This window comes from Callithrix jacchus, chromosome 20 (assembly GCF_049354715.1).
Source record: "Callithrix jacchus isolate 240 chromosome 20, calJac240_pri, whole genome shotgun sequence".
Taxonomy (NCBI): Eukaryota; Metazoa; Chordata; class Mammalia; order Primates; family Cebidae; genus Callithrix; species Callithrix jacchus.
Window position 1 is genome coordinate 25,259,108 of NC_133521.1, and position 17,822 is coordinate 25,276,929.

General features: G+C 46.7%; 1 protein-coding gene across 2 annotated transcripts in view; it reads right to left on the reverse strand.

Annotated features, from left to right (window-relative positions):
• The window catches only part of RANBP10 (RAN binding protein 10), a 90,539-nt gene that overhangs the window by 17,691 nt on the left and 55,026 nt on the right, over positions 1 to 17,822 (reverse strand). The gene's annotated exons all lie outside the window — the stretch shown is intronic.

The window sequence follows — 17,822 nt, forward strand, 5'->3', positions numbered from 1 at the left end:
ACCTTGGAAGTACATCTGGGTTGTTTAAAATGTATTTTAAATTGAGAATTGGTTTACATAAGATTCTCTCATTCATTCATTCATTCATTCATTTATTTATTTAGAGACAAAGTCACCCAGGCTGGAGTGCAGTGGTGCAATCTTGACTCACTGCAACGTCCACCTCCCAGGTTCAAGTGATTCTCTTGACTCATCCTCTGGAGTAGCTGTGGTTACAGGGACATGCCACCATGCCCAACTAACTTTTCTATTTTTAATAGAAATGGGGTTTCAACATGTTGACCAGGCTGGTCTCAAACTGCTGACCTCAGGTGATCCTCTGGCCTCAGCCTCCCAAAGTGCTGAGATTACAGGCCTGAGCCACCATGCCCAGCTGATTCTTCCTTTTAAACTGTCCAATTCAAATCAGTTTTACTAAATGTATACAGTTGCATTACTACCACCACCACAGGCGAGACACAGAACATTTCCATCACTCTAAAAAAGCTCCCAGCTGAGTATGGTGGCTCATGCTTATAATCGTAACACAGAAGGTCAAGATCAGCCTGAGACAACATAGTGGGACCTCGTCTCTATAAAAAATAAAAAAATTGGCAGGGTGCAGTGGCTTGCACCTGTAATTCCAGCACTTTGGGAAGCTGAGGTGGGTGGATCACCTGAGGTTGGGAGTTTGAGACCAGCCTGACCAACATGGAGAAACCCCATCTCTACTAAGAATACAAAATTAGCTGGGTGTTGTGGCACATGCCTGTAATCCTAGCTACTCAGGAGGCTGAGGAACGAGGGTCGCTTGAACCCAGGAGGCAGAGGCTGCAGTGAGCTTAGACTGTGCCATTGCACTACAGTCTGGGCAACAAGAGCGAAACTCTGTATCAAAAAAAAAATTGCCAGATGTGGTGGCGCCTGCCCGTAGTCCCAGCAACTCAGGAGGCTGAGGTGAGAGGATTACTTAAGCCCAGGAGTGCAAGGCTGCACTCCAGCCTGGGTAACAAAGTGAGACCCTGTCTCCAAAAAAAAAGTTTCCTCAGGTGTCTTGGCAGTCAGTTTATGCCACCCATCTCCAGTCACTGGCAACACTGATCTGATGTGTTCCTACGGTTTTGCCTTTTCCAGAATTTCACATAAATAGAATCATAGAACATGTGGTGTCTTGCCTGGCTTCTTAACACTTAGCACAGTGCATGTGATTTACCCATATTGTTAGGAGTAGCAGTGTTCCGTTCCTTTTTATTGCTGAATAGTACTCCATGTTATGGATACACCCCAGTTTTTCTATCTGTTTATACACCAGCTGATAACATTTGAGTTATAATTTTTAGCTATTATGAATAAAGCCAACAAATGTTTGCTTTGAGGTATTTGCACAGACATATGTTTTAATTTCTCTTGGGTAAATACTTAGAAGTGGTACTGCTGGGTCCTAAGATAAGTGTATGTTTAACCAGATAAGAAACTGTCAAACTGTTTTCCAAAGTGCCTGTGCATTCCACCCAGCAATGTATAAGCTTCATGTCTTCTTCAGTATTTTTATTCAGTTCGGTTTTTTTTTTTGGCCTTTTAGTGTATATATAGTGGTTTTAATATCATTGTGGTTTTAACATACTGAGTATCTTTTCATGTTCTCATTTGCAATCTATTTGTTGGAAAACTATTCAACTATCCTAATTCTTAACTCATTTTTTATTGGGTTGTTTATTGTATTGCACTTGTTACTGTATTACACTGTAAAGGTTCTTGATATATATTAGATACAAATCCTTTTATGTTTTGTGAGTATTTCTTCCAGTCTGCAGCTTGTCTTTTTTTTTTTGAGGGTCTCACTCTCTCACCCGGAGTAGGAGTGCAGTGGCCCAATCTCAGCTAACCCCAATCTCTGCCTCCCAGGCTCAAGGGATTCTCCTGCCTCAGCCTCCCAACTAGCTGGGATTACAGGCCACAACTGCCATTACACCACAATTACGTGGCTAATTTTTGTATTTTTAGTAGAGACAGGGTTTAACCATGTTGGCCAGGTTGGTCTCAAACTCCTGACCTCCAATGATCCACTTGCTTTGACCTCCCAAAGTGTTGTAATTACAGGCATGAGCCACTGTGCCCAGCCTCATTTTTTAAACAATGCCTTTCAAAGGTGGGCTGTGCTTGTGATTGGGACGGTGTTGATTCTCTAGGTCAATCTGGAGAGAATAGATAACTTAATAATATTAATTATTCTGGCCAGGTACAGTGGCTCACACCTATAATCCCAGCACTTTGGGAGGCCATGGCAGGAATACTGCTTGAGCCCAGGATTTGATACCAGCCTGGGTAACATAATGAGACTTCGTCTCTACAAAAATCAAGAAATGAGGTAGAAGGATCACTTGAGCCCAGGAGATGGAGGCTGAAGTAACGCCTGAGTGCACCACTGCACTCCCACCTGGGTGACAGAGCAAGACCCTGCCTCAAAAAAAACTATTATTATTTTAATCTATGAACATGGCATATCTCTCCATTTACTTATAATCTTTAATTTATCTCAATGGTTTTGAAAAAAATTATCTCTTACATGTTTCATTTCTATGCTATTATAAATGATATTTTAAAATTCCGGCTTCCAATTGTTTCTTGCCATTATTATTATCTTTTTTTGAGACAGAGTCTCATTCTGTCACCCAGGCTGGAGTGCAGTGGCATGATCCTGGCTGACTGCAACCTTCACCTCCTGAGTTCAAGCGATTCTCCTGCCTCAGCCTCCGAGTAGCTGGGATTACAGGCATGTACCACCATGCCCAGCTAATTTTTGTATTTTTAGTAGAGACAGGGTTTTGCCATGTTGGCCAGGCTGGTCTTGAACTCCTAACCTCAAGTGATTTGCCCACCTTAGCCTCACAAAGTGCTGGGATTACAGGTGTGGGCCACCACACCTGGTCTGCTTCTTGCTATTAAATTAAAATAGAATTAATTTTGGGCCAGGCATGGTGGCTCATGCCTGTAATCCCACAATTTTGAAAGGCCGAGGAGGGCGGATCACCTGAGGTCAAGACTTTGAGACCAGCTTGGCCAACATGGCAAAACCCTGTCTCTGCTAAAAATACAAAAATTAGTCTGGCCACCTGTAATTCCAACTAGTCAGGAGGCTGAGGCAGGAGAATCACTTGAACCCAGGAGGTGGAGGTTGCTGTGAACCAAGATCGAACCACTGTATTCCAGCCTGGGCGATAGAGTGAGACTCTGTCTCAAAAATTAATTAATTAATTAATTAATTAATTTGGAGGTAGGAAATGGACTCAAGGTTTCCTCCTCTTTTTTTTTTTTTGAGACAGAGTCTCGCTCTGTCGCCCAGGGTGGCACAATCTCGGCTCACTGCAAACTCCACCTCCTGGGTTCAAATGATTCTCCTGCCTCAGCCTCCCAAGTAGCTGGGACTACAGGCGCCCACCACCACACCGGTAATTTTTGTATTTTTAGTAGAGACAGGGTTTCACTCCTGACATCAGGTTATCCGCCCACCTCGACTTCCCAAAGTGCTGGGATTACAGGTGTGAGCCACCATGCCCAGCCAAGATTTATTTATTTTTTAAGTAATTAGAAGGTTCTAAAATTAGATTACAATGATGGTTGCATAATTCTTTAAATATGCAAAAAAACTACTGAATCATACACTTTAAATGGAAGAACTACATGGTATTTTAGCTCAATAAAGCTGTTTAAGATATCTGTACATGTGTTATGTGTGTATGTATATATGTATGTATGCACATACATAGAGTATTTTATTTTTATGTATTTACCTGGTATCCTACAACCTTGTTAAACTCACCAATTCACTCTGGTAGCTTTTTTTTTTTTTGAAGATTCTCTGAGATTTCTTTTTAATACAGATGATTCTACTGTCTGAAAATAGTTTGATTTCTTCCTTTCCAATCTGTATACCTTTTATTTTTCTACCCTGCCTTGCTGCACTGCCTAGGCCCTCCAATACAGTGCTGAACAGAAATCATGAGAACAGAAGTGAGACCTCTGAAGGGCACCAAGCTTCGTTTGTTTGTTTATTTGAGAAAGGGTCTTATTTATTTATTTACTTACTTACTTGTGACAGGATCTTGCTCTGGCACCCAGGCTGGAGTGCAGTTGCACGATCTTGGCTCACTGTAACCTCTGCTTCCTAGGCTCAAGCAATCCTCCCACCTCAGCCTCCCAAGTAGCTGGAACTACAGGCATATGTCACCACACCCAACCACCAAGGTTTTTTTTTTTTTTTTTTTTTTGAGACAGAGTTTCGCTCTTGTTGCTCCGACTGGAGTGCAATGGCATGATCATGGCTCACAGAAACCTCCGCCTCCTGAGTTCAAGAAATTCTCCTGCCTCAGCCTCCTGAGTAGCTGGGATTACAGGTATAAGCCATCATGCTAGGCTAATTTTTTGTATTTTTAGTAGAGACAGGGTTTCACCATGTTGGTCAGGCTGGTCTCGAACTCCTAGGGTGATCCACCTGCCTTGGCCTCCAAAAATTCTGGGATTACAGGTTTGCGCCACCATGCCTGGCCCCACCAAGATTTTTAAAAAATTTATTACTAATGGCTGGGTGCAGTGGCTCATGCCTGTAATCCCAGCACTTCGGGAGGCTGCGGTGGGTGGATCACAAGGTCAGGAACCCCATCTCTACTGAAAATATAAAAAAAAAAAAAATTAGCCGGGCGTGGTGGTGGACACCTGTAATCACAGGTACTCAGGAGGGTGAGGCAGGAGAATCACTTGAACCTGGGAAGGCAGAGGTTGCAGTGAGCTAAGATTGGGCACTGCACTCCAGCCTGGGCAACAAGAATGAGACTCCGTCTCAAATTAAAAAAAAAATTACCATTATTTGAACAGATAGGGTCTTCCTATGTTGCCCAGGCTGGTCTCAAACTCCTGGCCTCAAGCGATCCTCCTACCTCTGCACCAAGGTTTTATACAAGGGGAGAGGGAAGTGAAAAAGGGAAGAAGATGTGTAGACAAAGGCATAAGGGCAGGTAGGGCAGGAGTGGCGGATCTGCAGAGGGGCTAAACTGCCTGGCTAAGGAGCAGAAATGGAACTCTCAGAGCCCACGACCTGCATGGGCTGGGAAGCTGATAGGCTGACAGGCAGGCTGCTCCCCAGGGACCACTCCAGGTAGCATCCCCAGTGTCTGCCTGCCTCCTCCTTGGGGCCTAAGCAGCACACCATAGGAGCACACTTAAGCACATGCCTCCCCTCCCACATGGCATGGGTAGAGGCTCTTCTCTGAGTAGAGGATCTGAGTAGCTCAGAAAGCAGGGCAAGTTTCAAACATTCACAGTACATGTGTGTACATGGACAGGCAAAGGCATGGGGTGTGGGCAGGCAGCAAGCAAAGGTGTTGCGGTGAGAAAAGAAAGATGACAGGGCCAAAGGCTAACAAGGGAGGCAGAGAGTATGACTGGAGAGGTGACACAGACCAGACCCTGGAGGCTAAATTCAGCATTCGGACCAGCGAGCACAAGAGAAGTCGTTCCCCATGGTCACAGCATCCGTCTCAAGCCTAGTGTACCCTGAGCTTCCACATCTTTTCATCTAGGAAGCCTCTATTTAAATAAAGATTCTCCAGCATCCACAGTAGGGAACAGGCCAACGCTGAACGGCTCTCAGAGACTAGTGGAGGCCCTCAGCCCTGCTGGTCCCTCTTGCATCCTCCACCGCATCATCAGGAAACCAGTGTGAGAGCTGTTCGGAACTGGCTTTAGAAGGGTCATGGCCTCTACCTGGATCCAGGCTCTATTCTCACCTTCTGAATTTGCCAAAGACATTGGAACTGCCTGGCTCAGGGGACGTGTTGCTGCTCCTGAGCATCAACTTAGCTCCTAAGCTCACCAGGCCCAGAGTGGGAGAGGTCTTTCTGTTGCTAGTGGGTATGAAATCATTTGAACTCAGAGAAATAGCTCTCCTGGGGCAGAACAATGCCTATCCTCCAACAAGAGGCAGGCTCCTGAGGCTGTCACAGTCAAGGCCTTTCCTCAAGCATCAACTCGGGAGGCACTATGGCTCCTGATTGGCAGTGGCTGTTCCCCTGGTCTATAGAAGGCTATAGATGAGGGTGGCCAGCTGGACAGCAGAGAGGAGCAAAGTGACAATCATCCCTCCAGGTCTGGCTCAGATTGCAGTGGCCACAACCATGCCCACCAGCTTGCCCTGACAGGATCCACAACCATCGGCCATACCAGCCACAGAAGCCCTCCCCCTCCCCACTGCCCCTCACCCCCGAGACAGAGCACGAGGACTTCCCACTGCAAGGCAGTAACTGATAACAATGTGGCAACCTGTTAGGAGAATACCCATAACCCTGTGTGTTTGGCACAACAGGTATTGCCAGAGGTGTGGGATGCCAGAAAGTGGGGTGGGGCTCTCCTCAATGCTCCCTGACCTGCACAGTCCCCTAAAGCCAAGCCCATTGCTTATGTTGCCATGGGAGCATACCATCTAGCAAAGCCACTGCCCATTCCACCCTCCCCAAACAGTCCTTCAGGAAGGCTGCTTGCTGCTCCTCTGGGTCCTCTCAGAACTATGCCCAAGAACTAGTGGTATCCACTTTGCCCTCCCCTCTTGCCAGTGCATCATGATCCAGTTCAAATGCCTGCCTCTGGGAGTCTTCCATAACGTCCTTTGGTCCTCTCCTTGCACACTGCCCATATCCCTGGTCCACTGTCTGGTGCCTACTGAAGCTTTTCTTTTTGTTTTTTTTTTTTTTTGAGAGACAGAGTCTTGCACTGTCACTCAGACTGGAGTGCAGTGGTGCAATCTCGGCTGGCTGCAACCTCTGCCTCCTGGGTTCAAGCAATTCTCTTGCCTCAGCCTCCCAAGTAGCTGAGATTACAGGTGGCCACCACCACATCTGGCTAATTTTTGTACTTTTAGTAGAGACAGGGTTTCACCATGTTGCCCAGGCTGGTCATGAACTCCTGAGCTCAGGTTATCCATCCACCTGGGCCTCCCAAAATGCTAGGATTACAGGCATAAGCCACTGCGCCCAGACTACTGAACTTTTTCTTTTTTTTTTTTGAGATGGAGTTTCGCTCGTTGCCCAGGCTGGAGTGCAATGGCGCAATCTCGGCTCACCGCAACCTCCGCCTCCTGGGTTCGGACAATTCTCCTGCTTCAGCCTCCTGAGTAGCTGGGATTACAGGCACGCGCCACCATGCCCAGCTAATTTTTTGTATTTTTTAGTAGAGACAGCGTTTCACCATGTTAACCAGGATGGTCTCGATCTCTTGACCTCGTGATCCACCCGCCTCGGCCTCCCAAAGTATGCCCAGGACCATCCATGCCCCTTCCCACAAGATCATGAGCTCCTTGGTATAGGGGCCAAATGATCTCAGGACAGGTCCTTCAGTGCCCAGCATGTCAGGAGTCTGACAGGTGGTACAGGTGTGTGCATATGCACATATGTGTGTTCGTGTGCCACCAGTGACCAGCCCCCACTGTCAGCTCACCTCTTTCTCACACAAGGATGATCCTGTAAGACAGATTTTTATGCAAATTTTACTGTCCAGGAGGTCCAAGACATAAGCTGAAGATTTCCTTTTTTCACTTTCTTAGGTTAGAACAGTAGATACTCTAGAACACCTAACAACAATTTGGTCATTTGATTTATGAAAGCTTGTGAAATCACGAGAAGAACCTACTTAGTCAGTGACTCAAGGATATTTGGGAGATATTTTTGTCTTAGTGTATGGGAGTTCAATAACCACTATGAAAACAACAGATGCTTAAATTTTCAAAGACCTAAAATTAAAATAAGCATTTTAAAATCTTTTCTTCAAAAATAAACTATATAACTATTTGACAAAACTAGCACAGAATTTTTAGATTTTGCCTGTAATCCCAGAGCTTTGGGAGGCCAAGGTGGGAGGATCACTTGAGGCCAGGAGTTTAAAACCAGCCTGGCCAACATGGTGAAATCCCGTCTCTACTTAAAAATACAAAACTTGCTGGGCATGGTGGCTCATGCCTGTAATCCCAGCACTAGGAAGCCGAGGTGGGTGAACCACGAGGTCAGGGGTTCAAGACCAGCCTGACAAACATGGTAAAACCCTGTCTCTACTAAAAATACAAAAATTTGCTGGGTGTGATGGCACGTGCCTATAATCCCAGCTACTTGGGATGCTGAGGCAGGAAAATAACTTGAACCTGGGAGGCAAAGGCTGCAGTGAGCCAAGATTGCACCACTGCACTCCAGCCTGGGTGACAGAGCGAGATTCCATCTCAAAAAAAAAAAAAAAAAAAAAGGAATTTTTAGATTTTTTTTAACTCTGGCTATAAATGTGAATTTTAAATTTAAAAAACCAAAGAGCTCAATTTAAAAAAATTAGAGTCGAGAACGATCCAAGATGGCCGATCGCTAACATCTCGGGATTGCAGCTCTCAGGGAAGGCACAAAGAACTAGAGGACGCCACACTTTCAGACAAAGTCTGGTTGCTCACGGAGCAGAAGATCCCCCAGGGGTGGAAACACACGAATCGCCAGCGCGACTCTCGTGGTCGGCGCAGCGGTTCCGCGGCACCTGCATGCGGCAGCGCTCGGCGCAGAGTAAACAGGACCGGTTCCCCTTCTGACTGAGGTTTGGAGCCCCGGGAAGGCAGAGTCACCTACTACGGAAACAAGAAGGAAGCCAGACAGGAGAATCCTGGGCAGAAAAGCACTATCAGTTTTAACGCCGCTGCTCTGGCCCTGGGAACTAACAACCTGGACGTCCACTCAAGAGACCTAATCTGAAAGTTGGTAATTTCAAAGACGACAGGAGGATGAATTTACAATGATGGGAAGAAACCAGCGTAAAAAGGCTGAGAATATTCAAAGTCAGAACGCCTCTCCCTCTAAAGATGATCACAGTTCCACATCAACAATGGAACAAGGCTTGATGGAGAACGAGCGCCTCCTGATGACAGAATCACTCTTCAAGGAATAGATAATAACAAACTTCGGTGAGTTAAAAGAACACGTTGTAGCCCAACGTAAAGAAACTAGGAACTTTGAAAAAAGGTTTGATGAAATCCTATTGAGAATAGACAACTTAGAGATGAGTATGAGTGAATTAACGGAACTGAAGAATACAATACAGGAACTCCGAGAAGTATGCACAGGTTTAAACACTCGAATTGTTCAAGCAGAAGAAGGGATATCAGAGGTCAAAGTCCAACTTAATGAAATAAAAGGTGAAGAAAAGATTAGAGAAAAAAGGATAAAAAGGAATGAGCAAAGTCTCCAAGAAATGCGGGACTTTGTGAAAAGACCAAATTTACGTTTGATAGATGTACCTGAATGCGACCGAGAGAATGAATCCAAGCTGGAAAATACCCTTCAGGATATTATTCAGGAAAATTTTCCTGAACTAGCAAAGCTGGTCAATATTCAACCCCAGGTAATACAGAGAACACCACAAAGATATTCCTCAAGAAGAGCAACCCCAAGGCACATAATCATTAGATTCACCAGGGTTGAAACGAAGGAGAGGATACTAAGGGCAGCCAGAGAGAAAGGTCGGATAACCCACAAAGGCAAGCCTATCAGACTTACAGCAGATCTCTCAGCAGAAACTCTACAGGCCAGAAGAGAGTGGGGGCCAATATTCAACATCCTCAAAGAACAGAACCTTCAGCCCAGAATTTCATATCCAGCCAAACTAAGCTTCACAACTGAAGGAAAAATAAAATCTTTTATGAACAAGCAAGAACTCAGAGATTTTATTACCACCAGGCCTGCTTTACAAGAGCTTCTGAAAGAAGCATTACACATAGAAAGAAACAACCAGTATTAGCCTTTCTAAAAATACACCAAAAAGTAAAGAGCACCAACATAAAGAAGAATTTACACCAACAAATGGATAAAACAGCCAGTCAACATCAAATGGCAGTAACCCTAAATTTAAATTGACTGAATTCCCAATCAAAAGACACAGCCAAAACCCAACGGCATGTTACATCCAGACCTGTTTCACATGCAAGGATACACAAAGACTCAAAAAAAAGGGATGGAGAAAGATTTACCAACCAAATGGAGAGCAAAAATAAATAATAAATAAATAAAACGCAGGAGTTGCAATTCTTGTATCGGATAAAATAGATTTTAAAGCAACAAAGATATAGTGGTAAAAGGATCAATGCAACAACAAGAGCTAACGATCCTAACACCCAGATAGGAGACTTAGATTCAATGAGACAGAAAATTAATAAGGATATCAAGGACTCGAACTCAGATCCAGAACAAGTAAACTTAATAAATATTTATAGAGCTCTCCACTTCAAATACACAAAATATACATTCTTGTCAAGACCACATCACACCCACCCATTAGTTTAAATGAAACATTGATTGGCCATTATTAATACCCAATTTTTTTCAAAATAAAGCAATATTTCCATTTACTCTCCCTCTTTCTCTTCCTCTTTCTTCCTCTCCTTTACTTATTATTTTTTTTCTTTCCTTCTCTCAAAAAAAAAAGAAATCAACTTGTAAACCTCTAGATCCAGGTCGGCAATGTCTCTTTCATTGCTTGATTTCCTTTCTTCCCTTCCCTCCTTCCCTCCCTCCCTCCCTCCCTCCCCGCTTCCTCCCTTCCTTCCTTCCTTCATCCCTTCCTTCCTCCCTACCGTCCTTATTCCCTTCCTTCCTGCCTTCCTCCCCCCACAAAAATAAAAAATAAATAAATAAATAAATAAATAAATAAATAAATAAATAAATTAGAGTCAATTCAGGATTCACCATCACCTCAATTTGGCCAAAAAAAAAGTAAGTTTTCTGCTTTCCGATGCCCAAATGATTTATCAATTTCTATAGATTTGCCCAGAGGGAAAAAATGCACAGTACCTGTATAGGCTGGATGAGACTCCCCCCAACCCAAAGATGTCCATGGTCTAATCCCCAGAACCTGACTGTGTCGCCTTTCATGGTAAAAAAGGATTTTGGAGAGGTGATTAAGTTAAAGCCCTTAAAGTAGGGATGACCCTGGATTATCCAGGTGAGCCAATGGAATCACAAGGGTCTTTATGAAATGGAAGACGCCTCACTGCTGGCTCTGAAGATGGAGGAAGGGGCCATGAGTCAAGGAACGCAGGTGGCCCCTAGGAGCTAAAAAAGGCAAGGAATAGGCCAGGCACGGTGGCTCAAGCCTGTAATCCCGGCACTTTGGGAGGCCGAGGCGGGTGGATCACAAGGTCAAGAGATCAAGACCATCCTGGGTCAACATGGTGAAACCCCATCTCTACTAAAAATACAAAAAATTAGGGCATGGTAGTGTGTGCCTGTAATCCCAGCTGCTCGGGAGGCTGAGGCTAGAGAATTACCTAAACCCAAGAGGCAGAGGTTGCGGTGAGCCAAGGTTGCGCCATTGCACTCCAGCCTGGGTAACAAGAGCAAAAACTCCATCTCAAAAAATAAGGCAAGGAATGAATTCTCTCCTAGGGCCTCCAGAAATAATGCAGCCCTGCCAATACCTGGATTTTAGAATTTCTGTTCTCCAGAACCGTAAAATTATTTCAAGCCTCCATTGTTATTACAGTAGCAACAGGAAATCTGAAACTACTCTGGTCCAGGGCAAGCCTCCATTGTTATTACAGTAGCAACAGGAAATCTGAAACTACTCTGGTCCAGGGGTCTGCCATTACAGAGATGTAATGTATCTTCAATTGAAGCAATCATCTTATGGCCAATTTTTTTTTTGTTTTACAAACACAGTTAGGTGTCTATGTGTGTATATAAGGTATATACCTACATGTATGTATACAAGTATATGTGCAAAAAGCAGTTTGAGGTTAAAAACAGAATGTTGCACATCTTTTCATCACTGGCTGTTGCAGCAGCATGGTTTATGGCCATTGTGTTGCCTTCCCATCCTCTGGAAAGGACAAGCACCATCTGCTCTGCTTGCCACCAAATAACTAATTTTTTTTTTAGGCCTGTTCCAGGGAGTTTATAAAGTGGGAGTGGGAAGTGTGAAAGAATAGAGAAGACAGAAAAAATGTAAGCAAACAAATAGGCAAACAAGAAACACCTGGCAGATCAAGTATGCTCTAAAGAAAACAAGGCTGGGCTGGGTGCAGTGGCTCATGCCTACAATGCCAGCATTTTGGGAGGCCAAGGCAGGAGGATTGCTTCAGTCCAGGTGTTGCAGACCAGCCTGGGCAACATGGAAGACCCCATATCTAAAAAAAAAAAAAAAAAAACTAGCCACGTATGGTGGTCCCAGTTACGTGGGAGGCTGACGTGGGAAGACTGGATCATGCCACTGCACTCTAGTCTGGGCAACAGAGAGAAATCCCATTTCAAATAATAATAAAAAAAAAAAAGACCGTGTACTGCAATCCCAGCACTTTGGGAGGGCAAGGCAAGTGGGTCATTTGATCCCAGGAGTTCAAGACCATCCTGGGCAACATGGTGACACCCCATCTCTACAAAAACTACAAAAAAATTAGCCAGGCACTGTGGTGCACAGCTGTAGTACTGCTGAGGAGGGAGGGTCCCTTGAACCCAGGAGTTTGAGGTAGCAGTGAGCTATAACCGTGCCATTGCACTTCAGCCTGGGTAACCAAGACTCAATCTATAAAAGAAAAAAAAACGCAAAGCCAGATGATGGGCTAGCAATGGGAGAGGGGATGAGGACTGACTGGAATGCAGTAGTCAACAGAGTTCTTGCTGAAAGAGTGACTCCTGAGCAGAGGTCTGCTGGACGAAAGGAACAGAAGAAAAAACTTTCGGGATAAAGGGTGTGAACTCAGCATGTCTGAGAAACAGAAAAGCATCCAGTGGGGTTGGAGCTGAGTGAAACTTAGGAAAGACTCAGAGCAGAGTGGGCAGGACTCACCAGATGTGGGTGCAGATAATGTGAGGAAAAAAGAATGGCACCCAGGTTTCTGGCCTGAGCAAACGAGTAGATGATGGCACTACTTATCAAGAGACAAGGAAGCTGAGCAGAAGGAGCAGACCTTTTGGAAACGATAAGCTTGCAATGTCTTATTAGACATCCAAGTAGGCAGTGGCTGAACCAGGCAGGCAAGATGGTAGCAGGTCCCAGGGACTTTGTGGCTCCTTCCTAGATGCAGTAAGGCTGTAATGGGGAACACTCATTAAACAAACAGTGATGTGCACAGAAAACTTTGAGCAAAATCACTAGAGGATTTTCCTCGTGTGTTGTCCTGATATATACAATGATTTTCTGTTTTGCTTTTGGGAGAAAAATTCAGGCTAGCCAAGGGCTAGAAAGGACATGACAAACATGCAACGAAGGCACGAGAAGCCCAAAAGAGCTGAGGAGATGTTAAAGGGCACAACTGCTCCCCAGGCCTTGAGGGAACCTGCTCCCCAGGCCTTGAAGGAACCTGCTCCCCAGGCCTTGAGAAGTTGTAAAGTGGAGAGGAACTGGCACTATACTGCTGTCTTGAGAAAATGGAAACCAGAAGGCCAGTGTTTAGCCCCAGCCCCACATTCTGCAGTGAGTCAGGCTAGGATCCTCAAACAGGCAGATCAGCCTCTGTTAGAACGAAACTGTGGCCCTGGGTGCCAGGACAGCCAGAGGGGCTAAAGCCCTTCTGTTGTCTGGTTCTGGTCACAGCACTGTCCTCCCCGTGATAGGCCCTGGCCAGTCACTCATCCTCAGACCCTGGTTCCCTTTTCTACAAAATGAGATGAGAGGGATTAGGTATAGTTGTCAAAGGGCCCTGGATGTCTACTTGTAAGAAACAATCGAAGACTCCAACCCACTGGCAGGTATGGTAAATCCCAACAGACGACAGAGGAAACTGAGGCACTAAGAGGCTGAGTGGAGGCCCGTGGTCACGTAGATAACACTTCTCCCCTTCTCTGAGGGACACCCAGGGGAGCACCAAGCAGGTCCTTGTGATGGTGGAACCACCTCCTCCTTCCTGACCCAAACACCCAGCACCATGCTCAGGACACTGCCCTTCCTGTTAAGGGGGTCCAGCAGTTATGCCTGGGTGAGCAGCTCCTCCAGCCCCCCCACCCTCTGCTTCAGAACCAGACATCCCTTTTCCTACTCCTGCCTTGAAGCTAAAGTCATCAACTTTCTAAACACGAACCCCTCCCTGGGTGGGTCTAGTGAAAGGCTGGAGATGTGCCTGGAAATGAGGGTTGTCACCTACACTGTGAGGCCAGAGGTGGCTGTTTCAGAGGGCACTGGGATGTCAGGGCTGGGCACAGTGGCTCACGCCTGTAATCCCAGCAATTTGGGAGGCCAAGGTTGGAGGATCACCTGAGGTCAGGAGTTCAAGACCAGCCTGGCCAATATGGCAAAACCTTCTCTACTAAAACTACAAAAATTGGCCAGGCATTATGGTACATGCCTGTAATCCCAGCTGCTCAGGAGGCTGAAGCAGGAGAATTGCTTGAACCTGGGAGGCGGAGGTTGCAGTGAGCTAAGATCACACCATTGCACTCCCACCTGGGCGACAGAGCAAGACTCTGTCTCAAAAAAAAAAAAAAAAAAAAAAAGAACATATGGACACGGCTGCCTGGGTCAGGCCCTGCAGGAGTCACATGTGGCTGGCTCTGGCTCTGGGTCAGAAGGACGGCTAGGGCCACAGGATGGGGACAACACTATGACAGAGAAGACTACCCACCTAACCATTCTTCCCTCTCCAAAGAGAATAAGCCTTGTTACTACCAGAGAGAAGTGATGGGCAGCCAGCCTGGCGTATGCTCGGCCATGTCAGGTACCTGTGAGATGCCAGTGACGCAAGGAGAAACCAAGCCACATTTGAACCAGGAGGCAGAAGGCCCCAGGTGGCCAGTGCAGATGCTCAGGCACCACCCACTTCCCCCGAATCATCACTTAGACAGAAAGTCACAGTCACGGAAATGCCAGGGTGGCTACAGAAATGGTTCATCACCTTGGCACTCATAGGTACCATCCCTGGACAGTGTCCTAGAGATGGAAGACTCCTGTAGGGTGCCAGGGACTCCAGCATGATGGTTCCAGCAGCCCAACCATGCCACTCCCATCTGCCAGGGCACATCCAAGGCCTCAGTCCCAGGGCAGCGAGGAATGGAGAACACTCCTACTGCTGAATGGAAAGATTTCCTTAGCAGCAGCATGTTAGTCCAGAACCCTGGAAGGGGATGGGGCTGTGCCTGCCCACCAGGTTCTGGTCCTGGCCCACAACTGACCAGCACACAGGGCCAGCCATGTCTCCCTCACAAAGCTAACCTGAGGCCAGACGTGGTGGCTCATGCCTGTAAACCTAGTACTTCATGAGGCCAAGGCAGGTGGATTGCTTGAGGTCAGGAGTTCAAGACCAGCCTGGCCAAAATGGTGAAACCTCATCTCCACTAAAAATACAACAATTAACCAGGTGTAGCAGTGCATAGCTATAATCCAAGCTACTCAGGAGGCTGAGGCAGAAGAATCGCTTGAACCCAGGAGGCAGAGGTTGCAGTGAGCCAAAATTGTACCACTGTACTCCAGGCTGGAGGAAAGAGTGAGACTCTCTCAAAAAACAAAGAAAACAAAAAAACAAAAAGCTAGCCTGAGCACTAACCACCAAGCCAGTCATCTCTTCCCAACAAATGGGTCCCAGTCATCACCAGACTGTGGGTCAGAGAAACACGGGCTAGAATCCCAATTCTGTCACTTCTTAGTCCCCAAGATCCCTTGGCTAAGCTTCTCTTTTGGGGATGGCAGGAAGATTAAAAGAATGTGCATGGCACACAGGAGAGACACTCACCAGGGAGATTCCTTTTCCTATCTTTTTTTTTTTTTTTTTTTTTTTGAGATGAAATCTTGCTCTGTCAAGAGTGCAGTGGCTGAGGTGATTCTTCTGCCTCAGCCTCTGGAGTAGCTGGGATTACAGGTGCCCGCCACCACGCCCAGCTAATTTTTTGTATTTTTAGTAGAGATAGCATTTCACCATCTTGGCCAAGCTAGTCTCAAACTCCTAACCTCGTGATCCACCCGCCTTAGCCTCCCAAAGTGCTGGGATAACAGGAGTGAGCCACCGCACCTGGCCCTCCTCACCATCTTAAGCCCCAGCTCTGTGGTCAAGTCTGGGCATTTCACATGTTCTGCTCCCTTCTGCCCCAAGGGAGCCGGTAGGATACAGCTGGTCACTAGCCCCTCTTCTAATGAGTGGCCACTGACGGCAGCCCCAGACCTGCTCCACTCTTACTTGTTTCTGGCTTCCCAGGGAGGCAATCTAACCCTTGCAGCACCTGGCAGGGCTCAACAGCCATGCCCAATGGCTCTCAGAATGTCACTCTTGAGGCTGGCTATGGAAGGATGAGCGCTGTGCTGGCTTGGCCAGAGTGCTTCCCGAGTATGGGGCCATGCCCAGGTATATCGGGGGACATCATGGCAGGGCTGCTCTACAAGGGTGGTCACTTACAAAGAGCCATCGCTTCCCAGAAATCAAGCAGACAGATGCTGTCCCTGTAACCTCTATCTTAAAAAATCTGGCAGGACCCAACAGCCTGGAGCAGCTTGACAATGGACAATGAGAAAGCAAAAGAGATTTTTTTCATTCAGCAAATGTTGTAGGGTGGCATCAGAGAACACCCCTGTCACAGCACTCCCATGGCTGTTACCCTGAACTTTCAGAACTAAGAAACAGGACCAATGCAACCATAAGGCAATGCCTCTGGCACTGCAGGCAGGAGGGGCTAGCAGTATCCTGGGTGTGGGGTCTTTTCTTCATGGTAGCTCAGCATGAAAGCCATGGTAAAGGGGGCAGGAGAAAAAGGCTGCCTCGGCAGGTAGCTGATGATATCAGGGACTGACACCAAGCAGAGCATGGCTTCCCATGGGCACCTAGGTCCTCCACTGAGATAGAGCCCAGGTGGCAGCTTGAAGTCGTGGGCAGAGCAAGGAACAATACAGCTAGCACCTGCAGAAAAAGGGGCCTTACACAGATCGCACCCTCCTCACCCAGAGAAATAGATTCCTGATGGCCAGGAGAGGCCAAGGGGTACCAGGCTGGGTCTAGTTGGGTCTGGATAGGACATGGCTCGGATAGCATCTGGTCCATCTGGCAGCACTACCCACCAACACCTTGTCCTGACAGAACAAGCTGGCTCTGTAACCCATGCTGAACCAGGCTAAGGAAAGGTATTGTACTGTCCTGAAAAACTGAGGTGCAACATTAGCTCACCAGGCTTGGTGCCTCTCTTCTAGGGCTGGGTTTGGCTTTTGCTTGTTTCCCTGAGCTCCTTTTGAGCCTCTTGGGAAAGTCATTGAATGGGTGACCTCTGGTAACATATGCCTGTGGCTCTGCATACATCATTGGGTCCTGAGCGATGGCCAAACCCTTCCCAAAAGAAGCCCCTGGAGTGGCATCCTCACGTTCCTAGGGTCCTGGGATATAGATCTTCTGCCAGCACTAGGAAGGCAGGGGCCTGAATGGGAACTGGTCTCCACTCTGCTTCACCCTGATGTGGCCTCAGACTCACCAGGACACTTGAGAATCTCTGTTTTCAGACACTGACAAACTCAGGTTTCAGAACTGGTCCTCTGCTGTAGATGAAACCTTTTCTCTTAAAGGACTTAACTTGCCCTGAAAACTCCAGTCTTAGAATGTTTACTTCTATGAGAGAGGCTAGGAGGTGGTATTTGGAAGACAAAAACAGGACAGTATAGAGGAGGAATCCCATGCCCAGGAATAAGAATTTTTAGGTCTGGCTAAGCTACCTCGCTTGAAAAGGCTGCTGACCAGCCCTGGTGTGCTGGGGTGATACAGGTCTCCTGTGGGTCAGGGAGGAGATCCACAGAAAAGGAACACACGCTTGCTGGTCATAGGGCCAGGGGCGCTGCCAGCCCGGGGAAGAGTGGCAGGGAAGCAGAGAGCATCT